The sequence below is a fragment of the Triticum aestivum genome, chromosome 6A (assembly GCF_018294505.1).
Source record: "Triticum aestivum cultivar Chinese Spring chromosome 6A, IWGSC CS RefSeq v2.1, whole genome shotgun sequence".
Lineage (NCBI taxonomy): Eukaryota > Viridiplantae > Streptophyta > Magnoliopsida > Poales > Poaceae > Triticum > Triticum aestivum.
In genome coordinates, this window is record NC_057809.1 from 248030790 (window position 1) to 248041245 (window position 10456).

The window sequence follows — 10456 nt, forward strand, 5'->3', positions numbered from 1 at the left end:
CATGTGGGTCGTTGGGGCCAACAACAGGGCGCAGCTCCAGCACCGCCTCTGGACACGGCGACCGCGGTGAGCGACATGCTCATATCGTCGCTAGACACGGTCGGTTTCAGTTTGCCGAGAGTGGCATTAGTGTTGTCGCACGACCAACGGTATGTTTGGTTTGTGCCCAAGGTTGCCCCATCAAAGCATTGGATAGCCAAAATTTTGGTTGAGGTATTGGTTGCCCATGATTTGGCCGACATTGGTAAGAAAAATGAACTTGAGTTGGCTATAGTTCATTGGCATGCCAAAGAAAATGGCAACCATCCAAACAAAGACCAATCTTTCGGTCATGACCAAAATTTTGGTTGAGGTATTGGTTGCCCATGATATGGCCGACATTGGCAAGAAAAAAGAACTAGAGTTGGCTAGAGTTCATTGGCATGCTAAAAAATGGCAACCATCCAAACAAAGACAAATATTTTGGTCATGACCAAAATTTTGGCAAGGAGCACTTTGGCCACAATCCAAACACATCCCAACGCCTGGCTCGTCGAGGATGCACGGGGCGCCGTGACGCGTCCGCGGAGTGGTGTAGCGCGGCCAACTTCATCCTCTAGACCTGAGACCATGCCGGGTCGTCTTGATTTTTCAGTGACATGCAGGGATCACATGTGAGCAAAGGGCATCTCCAACGTTGCCACGACCGCAGCTGACTACCCTGGCACACCAAAACCCTCATCCCTCGCGTCGTCACGCGGTGCGTTCCCAGCCGGCGCCAGCTGCCCGCATTCATGCCATTCGTTCATATGTCGTCATTAAGAGGCTCGGTGCCCGAGGAACAACTCCGGCGACTTAATGACGCACCCGGACGCTTGGCCTCACCGGAATGCGCTACTTAAAGCGGCAATGCCCAGCTAACCTCCACACCATAGCGCATCGTCCTCCTACCTGGAACCACATCTGCCATGACCGCAAGTGCGAACGCTCTGCAGGAGAGCTTGTCTTCGGGGATGGAGCTCAAGCTCGCCGCCCTCGCTGAAGTCGCCACACAAGCGGTGGCCACGCTGGCAGCCGACGACGGGAGCACCGTCAGCCATGCATCCTACTTGCCACCGTCCAACATCCAGCACCGCTGAGGTCGGGGACTCCTCCGAGGATGAGTAGGGCATGGGAGGCGGCAGGGCATGGTGTGCCAACTGGCCGGTCCGTCTCCTGTGTTCTACTTTTCCTCGTCGGAGACCACACCTTCACTTCACGGGTTTTGAACCCCGCCCCCGTACATGGAGATCACAGATGGAGGACGTCAGTCACCGCCGTAGAATAGGTTTAGGGTCGGGTTTCTTTTATTTTTTTGTCCTATAAAAGTTCGAAATGTAATGAAAATCAGCCATGTTTGCATTAATCTCCGCCGATGTATATGAACTTTCACAATAATATACATATGGTAGGAGTACTAGCAAGATGCCCGTGTGTTGCACGGAAGATCAAGATCTTGTGGGAGAAAAGGATGAACGAGGGAAAGCCTTATCTGCAAATGTGGAGAGGAGTGCGGGTAAATTGTCATAGTTTCCTTCCTATCCGTTAGATATAGATCAGACGGCCTATATTGTAGGATCGGACACATCTTTCTACATCTACGGGAACCTATGAAAGGGTTAACGTAAATTGCCTCTCTCTCCCCTCCCCTGATTTTCATGGTGGTGGGCCCCTCCCTCCCCCCAATCTACAATCAATAGCTCACACGTTTCACATTATGTTAATTACGTAACTGGGATTACGTAGGTGTAGCATTACTCGTCCTAAAGAACCCAACTAAGCCAACCTCCCAGCATATCGCGCAAGAAAAGACGCGGCCGTGCCGTTTTAGTCGGGATTACCGGATTACTAGTAGTAGTATCGATGGATCGCGCGAAGCAACATATTTTTTTGTGAGGGCAAAGCACCTAGTTTAAAAGGAAAAAATGCGGTACACTCACAACACTCCTGTCATGGTCGCATTGCACCCCACACACGTTCGGTCCTGCACACGGCTCACGCAAATGGAACGTGCTTCGGCTTGCCTCTTCGCTGACACGTGGGACTGCACTTGGAGAAACCGACCATGCGCCAAACTCCCCCCGCCCACCGCGCGAAAATCCTCCCCCCCCCACACCCAAAAATTCCCCCAAATCCGATTCAACCGCCCTTCGGCGAACTAGCCAATAATATTCCCCAAATCCCCCTCCCCCCTGTCCCCCTCCACTCAATTCGCTCCGCCAAAGCCGCCCTCCTCACCGTGCCGATACGTCGGCGCCGCGGTTCGGCAATCCTCTCGCTCCCACAATATGCTCACGTAGACTGCTGTCCTCTAGCCGCGCCGCCAACTCTGGCTACGTTCTTGTGGAGGCGCACGGCGGTCAGCGCCGCCGCCGCTGGCGACGTTCATGTGGAGACGCACGGCGGTCAACTTCTCCCACGGTACGCGCATTCTAGACTGAGGCCCCGTTCATATTGGTGTAGCGCTGAATGTTAGCCGATAGACACTGTTAATCTCACTGTTTGCCGAAGTAGTTTACTGTCAATATGCTGCTTAAGAAGCTGCCTTGCCCTGTTCCGCACTCAATCTTCTTAGCTGAGATGGCATGCCAAGGCCGATTAGTTGCTAAAATATCCTGCCATATATTTATTGTGACGTAGATTGCCATGGTCTAGTAGCCAATCTGTTAGGTGAAATAGCTCTACACCATTTTATACTCGATCTTTGTTGCTGCGATGGCCTTCGATAGCTCGATGGCTGTGTGCTCGGCCTCATTGACTGCTGAAACAGCCTGCCATAATTTGGCACTCAAATCTGTTTGCTGAATTAGCTTTACATATATTTCGCTACTTAGATCTGCTCGTGCAAATATCTTGCCATAGCTTTAGACATCGACCTAGGTATTTTTTTCTGGACTTCATAAAAAAGCATATATGTTTTTCCTGTAATATCTAGTAGAAGAACTAATTTGTATGTCTAACGGATGGACAGGACTTGGATAACTTCTGCTTGAAGATTCTCCGCTGCATATGTCGAGGGGGTTGAAAACTTCATGAACTTTATCAGAGCTGAGTACGGTGGTCCGAAATCAGATTTGCTCTGCCCATGTAGCAGTTGTATGAATTCAGTTACAAGACCCCAGTCAACTGTGCAAAATCATCTACACTTGTATGGGATGTCGGTCACATATACTAGGTGGGTTCATCATGGTGAAGCTGTGAACGTCAATGTTATTGACTACGTGGAAGCAGCAGATCACCATCTTGATCTGCCTGATGCTCAGGTGGAAGAGGAAGAGGAGGTGGTGGTGGCGGAGCCAGTGAGTTTGACCAACATTGAAACAATGCTACGAAATGCTCGTGCATTCCGTGAACTTTCACCTGCAGAAGAAAAATGGTGGGCCCGCATGTTGGAACAATGCAACGTTGCTGTCACCGCAGGAAATAAGCTGTCAGTATTCTCAGCTATGGTCACCTTTCTTCAGGTGAAGACATCTGGATGACCAACAAATCATTCGATGTGATGTTGGCTGCTTTCCGCGAATCTTTCCCAGATGCATCTGAGCTGCCACACACCTACAATAAAATGAAGAATTTCCTTCGTGCAGTTGGAATTGGATATGGTATGATCCATGTTTGTAAGAATAATTGTGTTCTGTTCCGGAAGGATTATGCCAACTTAAGTGAATGCCCGAAATGCAAATCATCAAGATGGAAAGATGGCGATTCTGTGAAGAGGTGTCGGTGGGAACGACACCTATGGGATCACAAGAATCCCTACTGTGGTTAGCAGGGCGCGGGGTCGTGAGAAGAGCGGATCAAATAGATAGCACAAGGTTTGTTTATCCAGGTTCGGGCCGCGAGGATGCGTAAAACCCTACTCCTCCTTTGGTGGATTGTATATCTGTGTTGTTGAGCTAGCTATGGGGCGTGAGGAGCTCCATAAAGCTGAATCCTTCCTCTGGTCGCCTCGAGCCTCCTTTTATAGAAAAAAGGGGTTGCCACAGTGGCAAATAGGAGGTGGAAAGGGTACAGTGTTGCGAGGTTATCCCTCGCATCACATGACAAGGCGCATTTAATGCGTCTTGCTTAGGTATCCTTGCTTTATCGGGGACGGGGGAGAAACTTGTCTCGTCCGTCGTTGCTCCTTCTTGTGTCGACACGCGCCCTAGCCAGCGACGCCTGTGATGCCATGTAGGTAGGCAGGCAGCTGAGGTGGCGCAGTGGTGGGTCTTCACGAAGATCTGCATGCCGCCACGCGGGTGCCTGCCAAGCTGGTTGGGTCGGCAGCTGCATGAATGCGGTGGTGGAGGTTTAGTCGGCGTGGGCCTGATGGTGGCCCTGCGGGTGTCCTCGGCAAGGGCCTTGCCAGGGCCCCAGCAAGGGTCTTGCCGAGGCGCCTGCTGTCATCCCCGGCAAGGTGCTTGCCGGGGGCCTTGTGGTCTTCCTCAGCTGGGATCCCGCCAAGGGTTGTGGTCTCCTTAGGGCGTATCTAATCTTGAATGTCTTCACAAAGATCTGCATGATGCCACGGGGATGTCTCCCAAATCCTTGCCCTTTGGGGGCATTGGACTCAAGGGTGATTTGCTCCGTAGGCGCGGGACGAGTTGCCACGGCAAGGGTCTTGCAGGGGCTGCTAGAACTGTCTCCCGGCAAGGATCTTGCCGGGGGAGTCCGCTTCGTCCCCTTTGCTCTTCGTGGTCTTGGCCTTGGCATCGTAATAGTTCTCTTGAGCTTCGATCTTACCCTGGCTCACCTCCCTTGCCTTGCTTGGTGTGGTGGTATCCGCGGCTCAGACTGCCCGTGCACAGTTATAGGGGTACAAAAAGTGTACCCCTCTTTTTGTACACCGACAGGAGCCCCCGGGCCTGGGCCACACATAAGCACAACGCGTTGTTGGGATAGGCCCAAAAACGGTGCGCGGGCAGGCGGGGCGGTTTTTACTGCGGTAAGATTCTTCGCACGCTGCGCTTCCCATGATTCCCGCGCGTGGCGTGGCGTGGGGAGGCGCGTGTGACGTGGGCGGCATGCGTGGGGTTGGTTCCCGCGGGCATGCGTCACATCACAGTTAATGTGAAAGGAGGCGGCCCCGCAAGAAGGAATTACCATGGGCGCGCTACTCACTTTCTCCTCTTTCTTCGTGCCTTCTCCAATCTCAGAGCCGCTGTTTCCTCTCTTCTTTCCCTCCTAAGATTCCGCCGTCGCCCGCTGTCGTTGCTTCGCCATCCCCCTTCCTCAGTCCTCTAACTTTCTTAGCCGCCATGGCGCCCAAATCCGCCAAGGGCAAGGGGGTGGCTAAGGGTGCTGGGACTGTGGAGCCGCCGGAGAGTGCGCTATTGGGGGACCAGACGAAATCCGCCTTCTTCTTCCCCATGACGGTTGATGTTCGTGAGCTCCGGGCCTCCTTCAGGCCTCTATGGGGAGTGAAGATGGGGGGAGAGAATTCGGGACATCCGGCGACGAGCGTCATTCCAGCCGCTTGCGCCGATCCTGCCCTAAATCGGCATCCCTTTTTCGTCGATTATCTTTCTTGCGGGTTATGTCCCCCTTTTTCCGATTTTTTCTGTGACATCATGCACACCTTCGGCTTTCGCCTCTTGGATTTTACTCCGAACATGGTTGCGTGCATGGCTTTCTTCGCACATCTTTGCGAAGGCTTTGCCGGGGTGCAGCCCAACACAGCACTCTTCCACCATTATTTCTCCCCTCGGATCCAACCGGGAGGAGCCGTCTCTGGTTGCGTCACCTGGATCCCAATATCCAAGGGGCGTACCCGGACGGTGCCGCGAAGGAGAGGTGGGAGGAATGGCGTGGCCGGTGGTGCTGGATTGAAGATGAAGACCCGCTGGAATTTTGCAAGGTCCGCCGAGTGCCGCTGGTCCGCGACAGCGATTGGAGTGATGTCGACGTCGCCGACGGGAGGCTCACTGTCGCCACCACCAGGATTCTCCGGCTCACCCGGGCTGGACTCACCCTTGAGATGATCGGGGCGGACTTCATTCATCGCCGGATCGCCCCGTTGCACAACAAGGGGAGGCCAGCCTGGCTTTTTACGAATCCGGTTGACATTATGCGACTGCGCCTCGGCCTCGACCATAATTTCACGGTGATGGCGCATGACCACTTCTGCCAGCAGCTTTTTTAGCTTGATGTGGGTCGCGACGACGAGGTCAAATGGACCGGCAAGGCCGCGAGGGCTGCCGCAAAGGTCGACAATGCCACCAAGGGGCCGTTTTTCAAGTTTCCAGCGGGGGTGGTCCCGTTGTGCAATAATTCGCGTTGGTTCGAGATCATCGCTATGATGCCGGACTGTAACGCGCACGGCCCTATCCTGAGCTGGAAGGAGCCGAAGGATTCTGATGTGCAGCAATTCTTTGACACCCTGGTAGAGGTGTATGTCAATGCTGACACCGAGCGGTGGCTTGTCATGGACACCACCCAGGTAGAGCAGGACTACATCGCCACTAGGGCGAGGGAGGCATAGCTTGCCATGGAGGCCAGCAGCGCCGGGGGTGTGGAGGACAAGGCCGCAATGGCTGCGGAGGAAGAGGAGCTCACCCGGTGGGCGGCGGCCTCCGGGGAGGTTAGCAGCGGCGACACGGGAGCTCCGCTTGTCGAAGATGCGGCCGACGAGTCGTCGGGGGAGGAGGATGCGGCGGCGGGCTCGACGCCAGCCAGGGGAAGAGGGCGAGTCCTGCGGAGGGATGGCTCTGGCGAGCCAGTCCGGCCCGGCAGGGCTGCGCGGCCTCAATTGACCCTGGAGGGGTCTGGGCGTCATACGAGGGCCACGGCAGCGAAGAGGCTGCCGAAGGCCACTGAGAAGAAGAAGACAACTGTCCCTTCCCCATCTGGGCACGCACAAACCCCGCCTTCTTCGCCTCCTCTGGCAGATGTCGACTCGGATGTTAACGCGGAGCTCGCCTTTTGATCTTGGGCCTCTCACCCCGAAGAGGAAAAGGGGAGTGGTGGAAGAGGAGATGGATGACGAGTAAGTACTCCGTTCCTTACTGCCATTTCCATTCTTCTGAATTAAGCCACTCATCTTGATCCGTTTTTGCTTTTGCAGGGATGCAGAGACGTTGGCCCAGAGGGTGAAGAGGGCGAAGGCCTCCACGAGCAGTCAGCCCCTGGCTGGGGCTTCAAAGACGCCACTGGTGGTGTTGAGCAGCCCGGACAGCAGCTCCCGGCACAGCCCCCACCGTAAGTTCGTCACCCTCCTCTTATTGGACACGTGGTAGTTATTCGATGCTATGGTGTTGACCTTGTCGGGTTTGCAGGAGGGGAGCGGCAGCAGGAGGAGCCGCAGAGGGCTACCCCCAACACACCACCCCCATCGACTACGCCGCCGCGAGGGGCGTCCCCGGCAAGGGCATCAAGCACGGAGCCCACACCCATGGAGGAAGAGGGGAACTTGGGCGCTGGTGACTCTGCCACAACGTCAAATGCCGGCGGGGGGGGGGGGACTTCTGCTTCATAGCCTGGCACTGGTGAGTCGCCTGTCCTCCGTCTCTGTTTTTTCCTTATTCTTTTTCTTGGCTTCAATGCTCCCATTACTACCCAGGCCCTCCTTCAATTGGTATGGAGGACGTGGATACTGTTGTTGGGAATATTGCTGAGGAGGCCGCGGCGGAGGCCGACAGGATTGCCGCCGAGGGGTCCGCCAGAGATGCTGACGAGGCCGCCGCTGATGAGGCCGCCAAGGATGCTGCCGAGGACACCGCTGCGGGGGCCGCCAAGGTGACCGACGAGGCTTGTGCCGAGGGTGCCAGCGGTGGGCCCGCCGGGGAAGCCGACAAGGCCACCGACGAGGAAGAGGTGGTTGATGATCAGCCTCCTTCCTCCTCAACCTCGGGCCCCGGTAGATACCTGAAGGTGGGCGACGATCTTTTCGTCCATCTTCCAGGGGCGTTAAGTTCCCGAGCGCCCGTCGAAGGGGAAGTCTTTGACGGCGAGGTGCTTGCCGCCACCGGGCTCGAGGTTGTCGATGAGCCGGGCGTTGGCGGTGATGGTTTTCCAGAAGAGCAGTTTTTTCGTGCCATGGGGGCCAATTTCCGAAAGCTCCCAGCGCTCTACCATGCTCGCCTGGACAAGGTCAAGTCCAGGATGGCAATAGTGGACAACGCGGAGGTGGACTTCAAGGCGCGCGTTGCTGAGACGCAGACCTGGTTTCACCAGACTCGCGAGGAGTAGAGGGCCTTTCAGGAAGAATTGGCCAAGCGCGATGTAGAGCTCACCATGAAGATGGCTGACATCAAGAAGGCCCTGGAAAAGGCGGCGAACTTGGCTGCCGTGGCCGAGGCCGCCTGGAACCAGCATCAAGCCGCATTGGATTCCTAGGGAGAGGACCTCTCCATGCCTGAGGCGAAGCTTGCCGCAACGCTCCGCGGCAAGGATGAGGAGCTCGAGGCCCTTGTCGTGCGACGGACTCGCGAGCTGGAGCAGAGGCACAAAGAGGCACTCGATGCCCAAGCTCTGGCCCATGCCGGCAAGGTGAAGGAGTTGGAGGTAGAGCGGGACGAGCTGAAGGAGCAGGCCCTCAAGCTGTCCAACGAGAAGAGCACGCTCAACAGCGCCTTGGTAGAGGCGCAAGGAGCGGTCATGAGCAGGGCTGGGGAGCTCTCCGAAGCGCAAAACTCCATCAGAGATCTCAAGCTGAAGCTGGAGAATCTCGAGAAGATGTGGTCGGAGAGCACGGCTCGGGAGGAGACCTTGACCAGGAGCATGGAGGAGGAGAAGCAGCTGCGGGCGAACGAGGCCGCCTCCCACCAGGAATATGTGGCGAGCGAGAACAGATGGATCAGCCGTCTGGAGGACGTCGCTGGCAGGGTCACCTCGCAGTTGGCCACCATGGGGATGCCAAACGTGAGGTATGCCCGTGAGCGCAGTGGGACCGTCAATGCCAAGCTGACCCAGTTCTTCGAGGGCGTCCTTGGAGCCTTGGCTTATCTTCACTCCAGCAGAGCGGCCACGTTGGCCGGGGAGGCCTGGCGACTTTGCTGGAAGCTCGTGACCAAGGTCCTCACCAAGATGGCGTACTGGAATCCCGACCTTGACTTCGAGGCCGCGATGGATAGCTTGCCGGATGGTACTGACCTCACGGTGCTCAAGGAGCGCATCAAGAACATCATCGACTTGATCGACGAAATCAAGAGGGTGGAAGGCCAGCGCCGGGATTAGGCATCCCGTTCTTCTTCGCGGCTACGGGTTCCCGACCGAGATTTTTTTATCTTTAGTTAGAACCACAGTAATGATGTGATGTAACATAACTTTTGCAGTACTCTTAATTTCATGCACGTTATTTTCCCCGTTCAATTCCTCTTTGTATGCGTGCCCTACGTCGATTGGGTAGGCTCGCCGGCGTGGAAGCCCCTAGCGGTGTTTTGGTGACGGATCCCCATGGGCCTGCTGGGTATGCGTGCTGCCAGACGAGCCACCTTTCCGTTCTGAACGCGGCCGCTCGAACTGCCGAGCTTGACTCGAGTCAGAATCGAGGGCGTTGTTGATCGCGGAAGGCTACTCTGCCATTCTCGACACAGCCGCTTGAGCTGTTGAGTAGACTCGAAACAGGGCAAGGGCGTTGCCGATCATGGGAGAGCCCCCTGGCGTGCAGGTTTCTTATACAAAGGCGTGACATCTCCGGGGGAATAACCTCATATAAGAAGGATAGAACAAATAAGGGTTCAATGCAACTTATCTTCTATTTGCAATCGCTCGAGCACCGATCTTCTGGCCTCCTTTATTCTCCAAGGGTCACGAAGATGAAGGAGTGCCGGGCTAACTGCTAAAGCCGATTCTCACAACTGCGCCCCCAATAGCGCACTCTCCAGCGGCTCCACAGTCCCAGCGCCCTTAGCCACCCCCTTGCCCTTGGCAGATTTGGGCGCCATGGCGGCTAAGAAAGTTAGAGGACTGAGGAAGGGGGATGGCGAAGCAACGACGGCGGGCGACGGCGGAAGCTTAGGAGGGAAGGAAGAGAGGAAACGGCGGCTCTGAGATTGGAGAAGGCACGAAGAAAGAGGAGAAAGTGAGCAGCGCACCCACGGTTATTCCTTCTTATGGGGGAAAACACGGGCCGCCTCCTTTCACATTAACTGTGATGTGACACATGCCCGCGGGAACTAACCCCACGCATGCCTTTCGGGTACAGTCCATGTGGTACGTATTGCTTTATACGGATGCCTTTCGGGTTGAAGAGTGCTGGTTCAACGTTTGCAAGGGCGGTCCAGATTGGTTTTGAACCCCAGCTCCATAGAAATATCGAAGCTTATATGGATGATATAGTGGTCAAAACCAAGAGCAGGGCAACCCTCATATCAGATTTACAAGAAACATTTGCAAACCTACGCAAGATCAATCTCAAGCTGAACCCTGAGAAGTGCGTCTTCGGCGTCCCGTCTGGCAAGCTTCTCGGGTTCTTTGTGTCACAACATGGGATAGAGGCCAATCCGAACAAGATCAA